This window comes from Phyllobates terribilis, unplaced genomic scaffold (assembly GCF_046119375.1).
Source record: "Phyllobates terribilis strain yellow unplaced genomic scaffold, ASM4611937v1 Scaffold_5__5_contigs__length_657084704, whole genome shotgun sequence".
Taxonomy (NCBI): Eukaryota; Metazoa; Chordata; class Amphibia; order Anura; family Dendrobatidae; genus Phyllobates; species Phyllobates terribilis.
The window spans coordinates 416,726,672-416,741,292 of NW_027362765.1; the positions used below are offsets into that span (position 1 = coordinate 416,726,672).

General features: G+C 47.3%; 1 protein-coding gene across 3 annotated transcripts in view; it reads left to right on the plus strand.

Annotated features, from left to right (window-relative positions):
• LOC141273397 (alpha-2-macroglobulin-like protein 1) overlaps nucleotides 1-14,621 on the plus strand; it is a 302,764-nt gene that overhangs the window by 204,897 nt on the left and 83,246 nt on the right. The gene's annotated exons all lie outside the window — the stretch shown is intronic.

Consider the following 14,621-nt stretch of genomic DNA (forward strand, 5'->3'; position numbering starts at 1 on the left):
ATAATATCTGATCCTAAACACACGTCAAAATCCACAATAGCCTGCCTCAAAAGGCACAAGCTGAAGGTTTTACAATGGCCTTCAAAGTCCCCTGATCTGAACATCATTGAAAATCGGTGGCTAAACCTCAAAGGAGCAGTGCATGCAAGAAGACCCAGGAATTTCACAGAACTAGAAGAATTTTCCAAGGAAGAATGGATGAAAATCCCTCAAACAAAAATTGGAAAACTCTTGGCTGACCAGAAAAAGTGTTTACAAGCTGTGATACTTGCAAAAGGGGGTGCTGCTAGGTACTAACTATGCAGGGTGCCAAAACCTTTGGCCATTTTAATTTTTGTAGTTTTTAAAATGTAAAAGATGAAAAATATATATATATATATATATATATGTACTGTATATACATTATATATATATATATATATATATATATATATATATATATATATATATATACTACTCAAAAAAATGAAGGGAACACTTAAACAACACAATGTAACTCCAAGTCATTAACACTTCTGTGAAATCTACCTCTCCAGTTATGAAGCAACACTGATTGTGAATCAATCTCTCCTGCTGTTGTGCAAATGGAACAGACAACTGGTAGAAATGATAGGCAATTAGCAAGATACCCCCTATAAAGGAGTGGTTCTGCAGGTGACCACAGACCATTTCTCTGTTCTCATCCTTTTTGGCTGTTGTTTTGGTCACTTTTTCATTTTGCCATTGCTCTCACCCCTAGAGGTACAGTAGCATGAGGCGGTGTCTACAGTACAACCCACAGAAGTTGCTCAGATGGTGCAGTTCATCCAGGATGGCACATCAGTGCGAGCTGTGGCAAGAAGGGTAGCTGTGTCTGTCAGCACAGTGTCCAGAGCATGGAGCAGATACCAGGAGATGTGGAGGGAGCCATAGGAAGGCAACAACCCAGCAGCAAGACTGTTACCTCCTCCTGTTAGGCGTTGGGCTGTTGCTGGATTCAAAATGGTTCTAGAATAGTGTTGAGCATTCCAATACTGTAATATTGGGTATCGACCGATATTCGCGGTATCGGAGTTCCGATACTGAGTTCCGATACTTTTAGAATATCGGATACCGGAATCGGAAGTTCCCATAATGCCTGCGCTCTGCAGTGTCTCTGAAGGATGACAAGCTGGATGGCAGCGCTTAGCTGCGATCCAGCCTGTCATCAGAATGCCATCCTAGCGTGAGAGAATTCTCCTGATTTTTTAAAAGCCGGCGGGCGGTAAAAAGCCGCCGGATTTTAAACAATCACACAGTCCCATACTGCTTCCCCGCAGCCTTCCATCCCGATCCTCCGCTCCCCCCGTCACCTCCCATCCCGATCCTAAGTTAGGACTGGGCGGGGAGCGCAGCACCAAGGAGTGGGGAGCGAAGGACCCGGGCGGGGAAGCCGGCAGTGAAAAGACTTCACCGCCGGCTTTCCCGTTCTGTGCTGCGCTCCCCGCTCCCTGATGTACGCTCCCCGCACCCTGGTGCTTCGCTCCCCGCCCGGTCCTAACTTAGGATCGGGATGGGAGGCGGCGGGGGAGCGGGGAGCGCACATCAGGGAGCGGGTAGCGCAGCACAGAACTGGAAAGCCGGCCGGTTATTTCAAATGAACAGCTGAGGTATCAGCTGATGCTGATCATCTGTTCATTTGAAGTAGCCGCGGTGCCCTCAGAGGGTTCATGTGAGTTCATGCTTGACTGCATGAACTCACATGAACTTTCCCACGGCCGCACAGGTCAGCCACACCTCCCAAACTATCCCATAAATCCAGGAAGACGAGAATCCCATACCATTCCCATCTTCCTGGATCATGGCTGAGCACCTGGGGTGGTACAAGAGGATGGAGCTGAATGTCCCGGTCATGATTAGTGTGTGCGCGGTGTCTGTGGGTGTTTTCGTGTGTCTGCGGGTGTCTGCGTGCAGGCAGACATAGGCCGATGTGACACTACTACTCCCATCGGCCTATGTCTGTCCCCCGTCCACTCATGCCAGCAGGATCAGCTCGATGGGAGCAGTAGTTCCCATCAGCCTGATCCTGCTATTTAAACTGCCCCATATGTTATTTTTGCCCCTATACATGTTTTATTTTTTTAGGCCCCCATATTTTTTTTTGTTTTTGGTCCCCAATAAATTTTAAATACATTTCATTGGTGGCCAGTGGTTACCTAAAATAAATTAGTTTATACATTACCTGTCCCCGCCGATCGCCACCTAAAATAAAGTAAAAAATAAAAAAATACACCTATACTCACCTAGACACCTAATTCCCCGAAGCCATCGATCCCCTGTAATAAAATATAAAATAATAAACCACAACCTTATCCTTACACCTCCGTAGTAGTCCAAATCGAGTGTCCCATGAAGATCTCCAGATTAGAGCAGCCACATAAAATGTGACCGCTCTAAACCGCTGCTGCCGCCACAATGACGGGGCCGTAAAGCAGCCCCGTCATTGCATAAGCGGGTTCGCCGGATTTCAGGCAGCGCTGCTCTGGTTAGCTCTTTACGGCCCTGCTGTACCGTGAGAAATTTCCACGGTACAGCAGGGCCGTAAAGGAGGTCACCAGAGCTGCGCTGACTGAATGCACTCCGGTGACCTCAGTCAGGGGCTCACGCTACCAGGAGTGGGCGTGTTCCTGGCAGTGTGAGCTTACAGCAGCAATGACGGCTGTCACATCTCCAGATGTGACAGCTGTGCATGGGAGATCAGCGCAGGAACGTGGACAGGTAACTATTTTTTTTTTAGTAAACTAAGAATTAAATAAAATGGTGTGTTTTATTTCAAATAAATTATTTTTTTCTGGGTGTAGTGTGTGTTTTTTCTTTCTAACACTTTGTAGGTTAGTAATGGGGGTGTCTTATAGACACCCATCATTACTAACCTTGGCTTCATGGCAGCTGGCATTATAAGCTGACATGAACCCCACCACTATTACCCCCTGCCACCGCACCAGGGCAGCGTGGAAGAGCAAGGCTAAGCGCCAGATTTGGCGCACAAATAGGATGTGCCAAATCTGGGGCGGCTGAGGGCTGCTGTTTCTAGCCTGGGAGGGGGCCAATATTCATGGCACCCTTCCTGGGCTATTAATATCAGCCCCAGCTGTCTGCCTAGCCTTTGCTAGCTATTAAAATAAGGGGACCCCACGTCATTTTTTTGGGGGTCCCCCATTTTAATAGCTAGTAAAGGCTAGGTATTCAGCTGGGGGCTGATATTAGTAGCCTGGGAAGCTCTGTGTGTATTACCCCCTTCCCAGGCTTCAAACAAATTTTTTTTTTAATAAATCCTTTATTTTAACACTAACTGACACTTGAGGGGTTAATAAAGATGCAGTCCCTAAATTATTATTTATTTTTTAATTAATTTTTCCCAAAAATTTTAATGTGGGCTTCGCCATATTTTTGTATGCCAGCCAGGTACAGCATCCAGGAACGGGCTGCCCCCAACCCCCAGCTGCCTATTTGTACCTGGCCGGACACAACAATATAGGGAAGCCCTTTTTTTTATTATTTCATGAATTTCATGAAATAATTTAAAAAAAAAAATACATGGGGCTTCGCCCTATTTTTGTGTCCAGCCAGGTACAACTAAGCAGCTGGGGGCTGGAATCCACAGCGCAGGGTGGCCCAAGCTTTGTGGGCCCCCCCCTGCTGTGAACTGCAGTCCTCAGCCACACCAGAAAATGTCGCGTTCATAGAAGCGCCATCTTCTGGCGCTGTATCCAGCTCATCCAGGGCCCTGGTGCGGTGGCTCACTGGGTAATAAAGGGGTTAGGGCCAACTTTGTATTATCCGCTGGCCCTAAGCCCGAAATTCATGGGGTCACGCCAATATTAGGCTATGTGCCCACGATGCAGAAATGAAGCAGAAATTTTCCTGACCATTTCCGCATCTCCTTGCCAGAAAAATGCATGCGGATTCTATGTGCGTTTTTGACGTGTTTTTGAAGCGTTTTTGAAGACAAAGTTAGTGAAGAAAAAAAATGGCCAATTTGATGTCATTTCGTAGTCCAACCCCTATTCAATGTATAAAAGAACAAAAAAGAAAAGGGTGGGCTCACGCGTATTTTTAAGGAAAAGAGGGAAAGCTGAGGGCTGATTTAATAGTCTGGGAAGTGGCCAAGGATCATGGCCCCTTCCCTTGCTATTAATATCAGCCCACAGCAGTTAGCTTAGCCTTTACAGCCCATTCTACAGGTGGGATCCTCCCCCCCAAAAAAAAAAAAAATAGGGTCCCCCTATAAATTGGAGCCAGCAAAGGCTAGACGGACAGCTGCGACCTGATATTAATAGCCTAGAAAGGGGCCATGGTTATAGGCCCCCTCCCTGGCTATAATATCAGCCCTCAGCCGCCCCAGATTTGGCACATCCTATTTGTGCGCCAAATCTGGCGCTTAGCCTCACTCTTCCACACTGCCCTGGTGCGGTGGCAGGGGGTAATAGTGGTGGGGTTCTTGTGAGCTCCAGCTGCCATGAAGCCCAGGTTAGTAATGATGGGTGTCTATAAGACACCCCCATTACTAACCTACAAAGTGTTAGAAAGAAAAAACACACACTACACCCAGAAAAAAATAATTTATTTGAAATAAAACACACCATTTTATTTAATTCTTAGTTTACTAAAAAAAAAAAATAGTTACCTGTCCACGTTCCTGCGCTGATCTCCCATGCACAGCTGTCACATCTGGAGATGTGACAGCTGTCATTGCTGCTGTAAGCTCACACTGCCGGGAAAACGTCCGCTCCCGGCAGTGTGAGCCCCTGACTGAGGTCACCGGAGTGCATTCAGTCAGCGCAGCTCCGGAGACCTCCTTTACGGCCCTGCTGTACCGTGGGAATTTCTCACGGTCAGGAGTAGTGTTGAGCCACCCCCGTAGTGTTCGAGTTCGGTTCGGTTCGTCGAACTGTTCGTCGAACACCTTCGAACACCGTTAAAACCAATGGCAGGCAAACAAAAACACATAGAAACACATAGAAAACACCTTCAAAGGTGTCCAAAAGCTGACAAACTGCTCAGAAGACATAACTAACACATGGAAAAGTGACAAGTACATATAGTCATGCGAAAATAAAAGAGGTGGAGGAGTAAAAGGAGGGGGAGACACAGATATAGGCATGTCATGCCCTTCTAAAATCCAAAAAGTGAGAAGCCGACACGGCCAGTCCGCTCCTGCCCGTGCCACCTCCGTGTCGCCGGGTTTGTGCCAGAGCCGCGGTGAACCCTGATGGCCAGCACCCCTCTCCCAATACTGGTGCCTGTCCGCTGGTGGGTCGAGCGAGCCCCCCTGTGGTGGAGGCAGCTCTAAGCTTTTTAATTTAAATTGTCTCTCTAATTTGAATGAATACACTTTAAATCCATTTACAAGGATCTATTGGAGGGCAAGTCTCATGCCAGCAGCCGCGTATTTCCAGCTCCAGTAGCGTCCACTAAAGCTGCTGCAGTTAAAAAGCTTTTATAAGGATCGAGCTCGGCTGTCCACCGCAAGGCATCCTACTGCCAGTCCCAGCCCCTATGCCTTGGGGTGCCTCCTGATGCTCTTCACTAAGTATCCCATGGTCCCGAAGCATTTCCTTTGAAAAAATTAAGTGTCTAAACTACAGGTGGTGTAGCTTGCTTAACAGCCGGGATAATCCGCTGACTAGCAGACACTGCTACTAGGCACAAAGTATTTCCTGGGCTAGATGCAGTTAAAAATTTGTAATTAGATACTCTCGTTGGATGCTGAGAAAGCATTCCATAGAGTCTCCTGGCACACCATATATGATTCTCTTAAAAAGCTTGGGGTAGGGGTCTAGGGGACCCTTTTATAGCCAAAATCACGGCCCTGTATCACAATACGTCACCTAGGCTGAAGATAAATGGAACTGTAGCACCCTGAGGGCTCGGTTGCTACAGACGTATTGCACCTCACCCAGAGGTGTGATATCTCACTCTCAGGTAAGGATGGAGTGTGGATCAGGACCCGACACCTGCATGCATTACACCACATTGCCGTGGGGCAGGGCGACCAATATGCCCCTGAGATGGGCACGACAGTCCCTGTCCCTGGCTGGAGTGGGGGGAGGGAACACTGAGGAAGGGGAACCCTGTAGTGCAGGAGCAGGGAGGAAGCAGTTCCTGGGTGCATTGAGAAGGGAGTATAAAAGGTGGGCACCATCTTAGTTCAGTGCAGAGAAGTCTGAGCAGAAGTGGCAGGGAGCAGGGGCTCTGCATGAGCTCTGCTCCGGAGGCGGGCCTAGTAACAGAGGCCCAGGCCTGGAAGAGGGAGAAGGAAGGAAGAGGAGCAGAGAAGGCTCCAGGAACGAGGAATGAAGGGATCCCAGGGGTGCGGACGGGCGAGTCGCCACCGCACGCCCGAATCCACCTGCGTGGAGGGGTCAGGCCAAAGGGGGAGACCGGTCCCCGAACTAGTGGAGGCAGGAAACGACCCTCAGCTAGAAACCGGAGGCTCTGACATTTTATGTGGCGCAGCCCCTCGCTACACCCGCTAGGAAGGCACCACATAGGGTCAGGGAAACTGGCGCCAAGTTTACCAAGAGGAGGCCCGAGGCAGCCGGACAGAAGTGTTGGTAAGAAAGGCCAGACAAAGGACACACAAAGGGGGTCCTGTGAAGTGCTCCAAAGTTATCTGGGAGTTGTCTGAGCCCCTCACCTGGTGAGCACAGTACGACGTGGGCAGCCGTTACCTGCAGACGTGGTCTGGATAATAAGAACTGTGAGTAAAGGCCCTGAACTGCATCACTGACTCCGTGTCGTTACTGCTGCTGCCCTGCACCATCACCCCCATCCTCCGCATACACTGCCCTGAGGCTATACTCCTCCCGTGGGGAGTTATGCTACGCTCTGCTGCACCCACAACACCAGCCTCAGCGGTCTGCCCTGTAGCGGCGGTTCACTCTGACCGCAATCCACGGGTGGCGTAGTCATACATTTAAACATCAAAACCACATAAATAGTTCCGCCACTGGTTTGACCGCCCTGAGCCACGGAACCGGGTCGCCGCCACGAAGACTACAACCACCAGCATCCACCAAAAAGGGTCCGGCTCCGGGTGTCCCAAGGCCCAGGGGGTGCGTCAGAACATTTTCATCACCTTTCACAATCACCAATGGGACAAGGCAGGGATGTCCTCTGTCCCCTCTCTTATACATCCTAGTGACGGAGCACCTGCTCTCATCAATTCGCCATAACCCCAATATTAGGTGGATTGAGGTGGGAGGCACCGAGTACAAGTGCTCTCTATTTGCTGATGATGTCCTAGTATATATCACTCAATCACATATATCCATCCATGCTGTTATGGCTGAAATAGATCACTTTGTTACATGGTCAAATTTTAAAATCAATGCAGCGAAGTCTGAGGCCCTCGATGTCTCCCTCCCCAAATCCATATAGGATTCCATCCAGTCCAACTTTCCCTTTGCCTGGCCCTCACAGGGTATCAAATACTTAGGAATTCCTATTCATAGAGACCTCTCCCATCTATGTTATCTTAATTTTGGGCCCTTTATTGAACAACTCCATACAGACCACGGTTGGCAATTTAGAACTGTAAGATTCACTACGTGAACCGCTGGTGTTTTGTGGAAAAGCACATGTACACTGCGTTCCAAATTATTATGCAAAAAGTGTTTAGGAGTGATAAGGGAAGAATTTGTTTGTTTGTCAGTTAAACTCATTGATGGTGATGTGTGTCAGGGCTCTTTATATCACTGTAAGCAATTGCAGACACCTGTGCTAATTAGTTTGGCAGGTGTGTCCAATGAAAGGCAAGACTACTTAAGAAGGCTCTCTCACATTATTAAGCAGCCTACATTTTCTGCCAAAATGGGAAAGAAAAAGGATGTGTCGGCTGCTGAGAAGCAACAAATTGTGGAGTGTTTAGGTCAAGGCATGACTACAATCAACATTGTGCGATGATCAGGATGAAGTGTCTTGGCAATCAAGAAGTATGTAGCTGATTCACAGTACACACGTGTGCGTGCTGATAAGGGCAAATTGAGGACTCTTTCCTACAGGCAATTACGTCAGGTTGAAAGAGCAGCGGCAAAAAAGCCTTGTCATAGCAGCAGACAAGTTTTTGAAGCTGCTTGTGCCTCCAACGTCCCCCGAACAACAAGATGCAGGGTCCTTCAGAGGTTTGCAGCTGTGCATACGCCATCCTGTCGACCTCCTCTATCCACTTCACACAAGCAGAAACGGCTCCAGTGGGCCAAACATTACATGAAGACTGATTTCAAAACAGTTTTGTTCACGGATGAGTGCCGTGCAGCGCTCGATGGTCCAGATGGATGGAGTGGAGGATAGCTGGTTGATGGACACCCCACGCAAACACGGCTACAGCGCCAACAAGGAGGAGGTGGAGTAAAGTTTTGGGCTGGAATCATGGGGAGAGAGATTGTCGGCCCCTTTAGGATCCCTGAAGGCGCTAAAGATGAACTCCATAATGTATGTGGATTTTCTCAAACAGCACTTCCTGCCATGGTTCAAGAAGGAGAACCGTGTATTTCACAGCAAGATCATTTTTCTGCATGATAATGCACCATCTCATGCTGCACATAAAACATCTGCATCTCTGGCTGATATGGGCATAAAAGGGGACAAACTTATGGTGTAACCCCCATGTTCCCCTGACCTCTACCCCATTCAGAACCTTTGGAGCATCATTAAAAGGAGTGTCTATGATGGCGGGAGGCAGTTCACATCTAAGCAACAGCTCTGGGAGGGTATTCTGTCCTCATGCAAAACAATTGAAGCAGAAACCATCCAAAACCTGACAAATTCAATGGACGAGAGAGTTCAGAAGCTCCTTTCGAACAAGGGGTCCTATGTGAAAATGTAACATCACCTAGAATAAAGTTTTGAGTTGAAAACTGTTTGATTTCAGTTTCTAACAACCTGCTAATGCTTATAATTTCAAAAATGACCATTTTTTTGGTCTTTATTAAAATGAAAAGGTTGATCGAAAAGTTTGGGGGATCTAAGAGTATGGCAACCCAGTAGTCATGATTACTTCGAATTCTGACAATATGAGGGTCATGCTGCAGGTAGTGCAGCAAGAAGGCACTTATGTGTCTTGCGCATCTCGGAGCCCCAAAATTATTTTCCGGGCTAGATGCAGCTAAAAATTATTTTTAATTTTAAATCTGGTGAAGCTTTAGTATAGATGGCCTAATAGGATCAGTGCTGCACACTGCTACAAAGCCCAAATTATTTTCCAGTCAAGATACAGATAAACATGATTAGTAATTTGAAAGCTTAAAATGGTTGATAGGGTGATTTTAACCAATCATCAAGCTTTTACTCTCCCCAGGATGACACAGGGGTAGAAAAGTCGTTTCGGATCCATGATTTGTTCATCTTTATGAACGTGAGTCTGTCTACATTATCAGTGGAGAGCCGCGTGCGCTTATCTGTCAGCACACCACCAGCAGCGCTGAACACACGTTCAGACAGAACGCTGGCTGCGGGGCATGACAAGATCTCCAAGGCGTAAGTGGCTAGCTCCGGCCATTTATCCAGATTGGAAGCCCAAAAAGAGCAAGGGTCCAGTGACACAGTCGTGGCTTCAATGTTTACTTGGAGATACTCCTGTACCATCGTCTCTAGGCGTTGACTATGTGTCAGACTTCTTGTCTCCTGTGGCCTTGCAAAGGATGGGCTAAAAAAGTGGTGAAATGATTCCGCAAAATTTATGTTACCAGCAGATACTGTGGTTCTGTTACGGTTTGAGTGCTGAACACTTGACGGTCCCACGGTTGGCAAGTTGGAACTGTGAGATTCACTACGTGCACCACTGGTATTTTGTGGAAAAGCACATGTAAGATTCTGCAACAGTCTCTGCTGATACTCCTGCATGCATGCATCCCTTTCTATGGCAGGAATAATTTCTGCAAATTTACTTTTGTACCGGGGATCTAACAGTGTGGCAACCCAGTAGTCAGCATTATTTCTAATTCTCACAATTCGAGGGTCATGTTGCAGGTAGTGCAGCAAGAAGGCACTCATGTGTGTTGCGCATCCAGGAGCACCAAGTCCCTGTTGTGTTGGTGGCGAGGTAACAATCATGCTTCCTTCCTCTGTCCTCTCCCCCCAACCTCGCACAACAGAAATGTGATCAAGGTCTCCCTCATCTGATGAGTCTTCCATCAGTTCGTCCTCCACTTCTTCCTGGGCTCCTGCACCTTCCTCACTAGTTTGGCTGCTACCATGCGCCCTGGTAAAACCATCTCCCCCACCCTCACATGCCTGCCGCCTTGGTGCTGCCGACCGTCTGGACCTTGCAGATGTTAGCCCTTCCGCATACAACTCCTCCTCCTCTACTTCCTCCACCTCCTCTTGTGCCACCACCTGACTCCGAATTCTGTTTAACTTGTGCTCCAGCATGTAAATCACCGGAATAGTCATGCTGATAATGGCATCGTCAGCACTAAACATCTTCGTCGCCATTTCAAAACTGTGCAGAAGGGTGCATAGGTCCCTGATCTGAGACCACTCCTCCAGCGTGATTTGCCCCACCTCTGAATCTCGTTGGCCCAGGCTATACGTCAGAACGTATTGCACCAGGGCTTGTCGGTGCTGCCACAGTCGCTGCAACATGTGCAGAGTTGAATTCCACCGGGTAGGCACATCGCATTTTAGCCGGTGAAGTGGCAGGCCCAACGAGTTCTGTAGAGATGTAAGTCGCTGAGCTGCGGGATGCGAACGGCGGAAGTGAGCACACAGCGACCGTGCCCTCTGCAGAAGGCCATCTAGTCTGGGATAGTGGGCTAAAGGCACGTGTGTGACATTGCCCCGGCGAAGGGCCGCACCCAGGTTTGCAGCATTGTCGCACACGGCCTTCCCTGGTTTCAGGTCCAGTGGAGACAACCATTCATGAAATTGGTTCTCCAGAGCTGACCACAACTCCTCAGCTGTGTGACTCACATTTCCCAGACATTTCAATGTAAAAACCGCCTGATGACGTTGAGCCCTACTGCCAGCATAGTAAGGAGGTGTGCAGGATCCCTTCTGCGCAGTTAGAAAGCTTGTGGCATGACCAGACAGGCTTTGGGTGCAGGTGGAAGACCGAGAGGAGGTTGAGGAGGCAGAAGCAGTGGAGGAACTTTGACATAAAGAGGATTGACGCACAACTCGTGGGGACGGCAAGACTTGGACAGCAGCCCCTTGTCCTGCTGTCACCATAGTTACCCAGTGCCCAGTCAGCGACATGTAACGCCCCTGTCCATGCCTACTCGTCCAAGTGTCTGTGGTGAAATGCACCCTGTCACACACAGAGTTTCTCAAAGAAGCGGTGATGTTGTGTGCGACATGCTGGTGGAGCGCAGGCACACCTTTCTTTGAGAAGTAGTGCCGACTGGGCATCTGGTACTGGGGCACTGCGACGGACATAAGGTCTCGAAAATCCTCTGTGTCCACCAGGCGGAAAGGCAGCATTTCTGTAGCCAAGAGCTTGCAGATGGTGAAATTCAACCTCTTAGCTTTCTCATGGCTAGGAGGAAATGGTCTTTTACTTGTCCACATCTGAGGGACCGAGGGCTGGCTATTGTGCTTAGACGGGGTTGATAAGGGTGTCCCCGGCAAACTGCCGGTCTGTGAGGAAGATGCAGGCGGACATGTTAGGTTGCCTTGATCCAAAGGTGGTGCTATCGATGTCGGACAGCGCTCAACACCAGCTGGTGTTCCCACCTCCAAAGAAAATGATGACCTGCCAATCACGCTGGCTGTTGCGGGTAAAGAGGTGGCAGGTCTGCGCCCCAAAACAGGTGTGACTGCTGTCCCCCCAGTCACAGAGGATGAAGAGGCCGCGGATGCACAAGATATGGCAGACGGTGGTTGGCCCGGCCGGCTAGGCCGCATTGTAGCACACTGAGCTTCCCACTGCAACTTATGCTTCATGTCCATGTGCCGGTTCATGCATGAAGTACTCAAACTATGTATTTTTTGGCCTCTACTTAGCTTTTGCTGACAAATGTTACAGATAACACGAGTTGGGTCATCTTTATCGATCTGAAAAAATGCCCAGGCTATGCAAGGCTTAGCACCCATGCGACCTGAAGAGCCACCACGACTTGTGGTGAGAGGCAGAGTTGTGTTTGAGGATGCAGTTGTTGACGTGCTTCCAGTACTACGTCTCTGTCCAGGAAGGCGCAACCTGACCTCGTCGTCACTAGCATCTTCCTCCACCTCCTCTGCTGACCTCGTCTCTTGGCTGACTGTGGGTTAACAGTAAGTGGGATCTCCAACCTCATCATCATCACCCTGTGCGTTATCACACCCGTCGTCTTCAGAGCCAACCTGTTCCTGCCCTGACAAAAAACTAAAGTTGTCGCTCCAATCAGGTATTTGAGTCTTATCATCGTCTTCCTCATTGTCTCCACCAACAGGAGTTACAGTTTGGGAATGAGGGTCTACATTATGGTCAGAACCTTTTGCGTCTGGTCCTGGATCCGATTCATAAAGATTCTGGGCATCAGTGCAGATCATTTCCTCGTCTGGATTCACAGAAGCGCTGGAGTCGACCTCTGATTCCCAGGCTATAGTATGAGTAAACAGCTCTGCAGACTCAACCATCTGTTCTACCTCATACTCAGACGGGCAGCTGGAGATTTGGGAGCTGTGAGGAAGCAAGTGCGATTGGGGTGACACCTTTGAGGACTGGAGTATTTGTGATGTTGAAGTTGATGTGGAGGAGAGCCCACTTAAAGGAGCACTTGATATCCATTGAAGCACCTGCTGTTTTTGTGCCTCATCTGGAATTTGTAGCGATTGGTGTGGCCGTAAGAAAGGGATCTTATCACATTGTCCGCTAAAAGAAGTAGACATTTTAGTTTGGATGGAAGATGGTCTTTCTTCTGCAGATGTTACTGTTGCTTTAACACCTACCCCACGGACACAACCTTTTTTCCCCTTCCCAACACGCCTATTCCCCTTTCCACCAGCAGCAGGCCTTTTTCCACTCATTTTGGTGGTTAACTAATTCACAACTCTGGAGTTGTTTGCACAAAAAAACAATGGATGGTAACCGAGCAGAGCTGAGTGGCCAAACTGTGGTATTAGGCCAAAACTATTGGCTGGGTTAGATGCAGAAAAAAATTATATTCAATTTGCAACCTGATGGAGGTCAGTATAGATGGACTAATACAACAAGTCCCACACACAGCTAGAAGCCCAATATTTTTTCAGAGGTAGATGCAGAAAAAAATATATTCAGTTTGCAACCTGATGGAGGTCAGTATAGATGGACTAATACAACAAGTCCCACACACAGCTAGAAGCCCAAATATTTTTTCAGAGGTACTGTAGATGCAGATAAAAATTATTTTTAATTTGCAACCTGATGGAGGTCAGTATAGATGGACTAATAGAGAAAGTCCGACACACTGCTAGAAGGCCAAATATTTTTTCAGAGCTAGATGCAGAAAAAAATTATATTCAGTTTGCAACCTGATGGAGGTCAGTATAGATGGACTAACAGAGAAAGTCCCACACACTGCTAGAAGGCCAAATATTTTTTCACAGCTAGATGCAGAAAAAAATTATATTCAGTTTGCAACCTGATGGAGGTCTGTATAGATGGATTAATAGAACAAGACCCACACACAGCTAGAAGCCCAATATTTTTTCAGAGGTAGATGCAGAAAAAAATATATTCAGTTTGCAACCTGATGGAGGTCAGTATAGATGGACTAATACAACAAGACCCACACACAGCTAGAAGCCCAATATTTTTTCAGAGGTAGATGCAGAAAAAAATATATTCAGTTTGCAACCTGATGGAGGTCTGTATAGATGGATTAATAGAACAAGACCCACACACAGCTAGAAGCCCAATATTTTTTCAGAGGTAGATGCAGAAAAAAATATATTCAGTTTGCAACCTGATGGAGGTCAGTATAGATGGACTAATACAACAAGTCCCACACACAGCTAGAAGCCCAATATTTTTTCAGAGGTAGATGCAGAAAAAAATATATTCAGTTTGCAACCTGATGGAGGTCAGTATAGATGGACTAATACAACAAGTCCCACACACAGCTAGAAGCCCAATATTTTTTCAGAGGTAGATGCAGAAAAAAATATATTCAGTTTGCAACCTGATGGAGGTCAGTATAGATGGACTAATACAACAAGTCCCACACACAGCTAGAAGCCCAAATATTTTTTCAGAGGTAGATGCAGAAAAAAATATATTCAGTTTGCAACCTGATGGAGGTCAGTATAGATGGATTAATAGAACAAGTCCCACACACAGCTAGAAGCCCAATATTTTTTCAGAGGTAGATGCAGAAAAAAATATATTCAGTTTGCAACCTGATGGAGGTCAGTATAGATGGACTAATACAACAAGTCCCACACACAGCTAGAAGCCCAAATATTTTTTCAGAGGTACTGTAGATGCAGATAAAAATTATTTTTAATTTGCAACCTGATGGAGGTCAGTATAGATGGACTAATAGAGAAAGTCTGACACACTGCTAGAAGGTCAAATATTTTTTCAGAGCTAGATGCAGAAAAAAATTATATTCAGTTTGCAACCTGATGGAGGTCAGTATAGATGGACTAATAGAATGATGCTATGCCCAAAAGATTTTACTTTACTAGGTGCAGTAAAA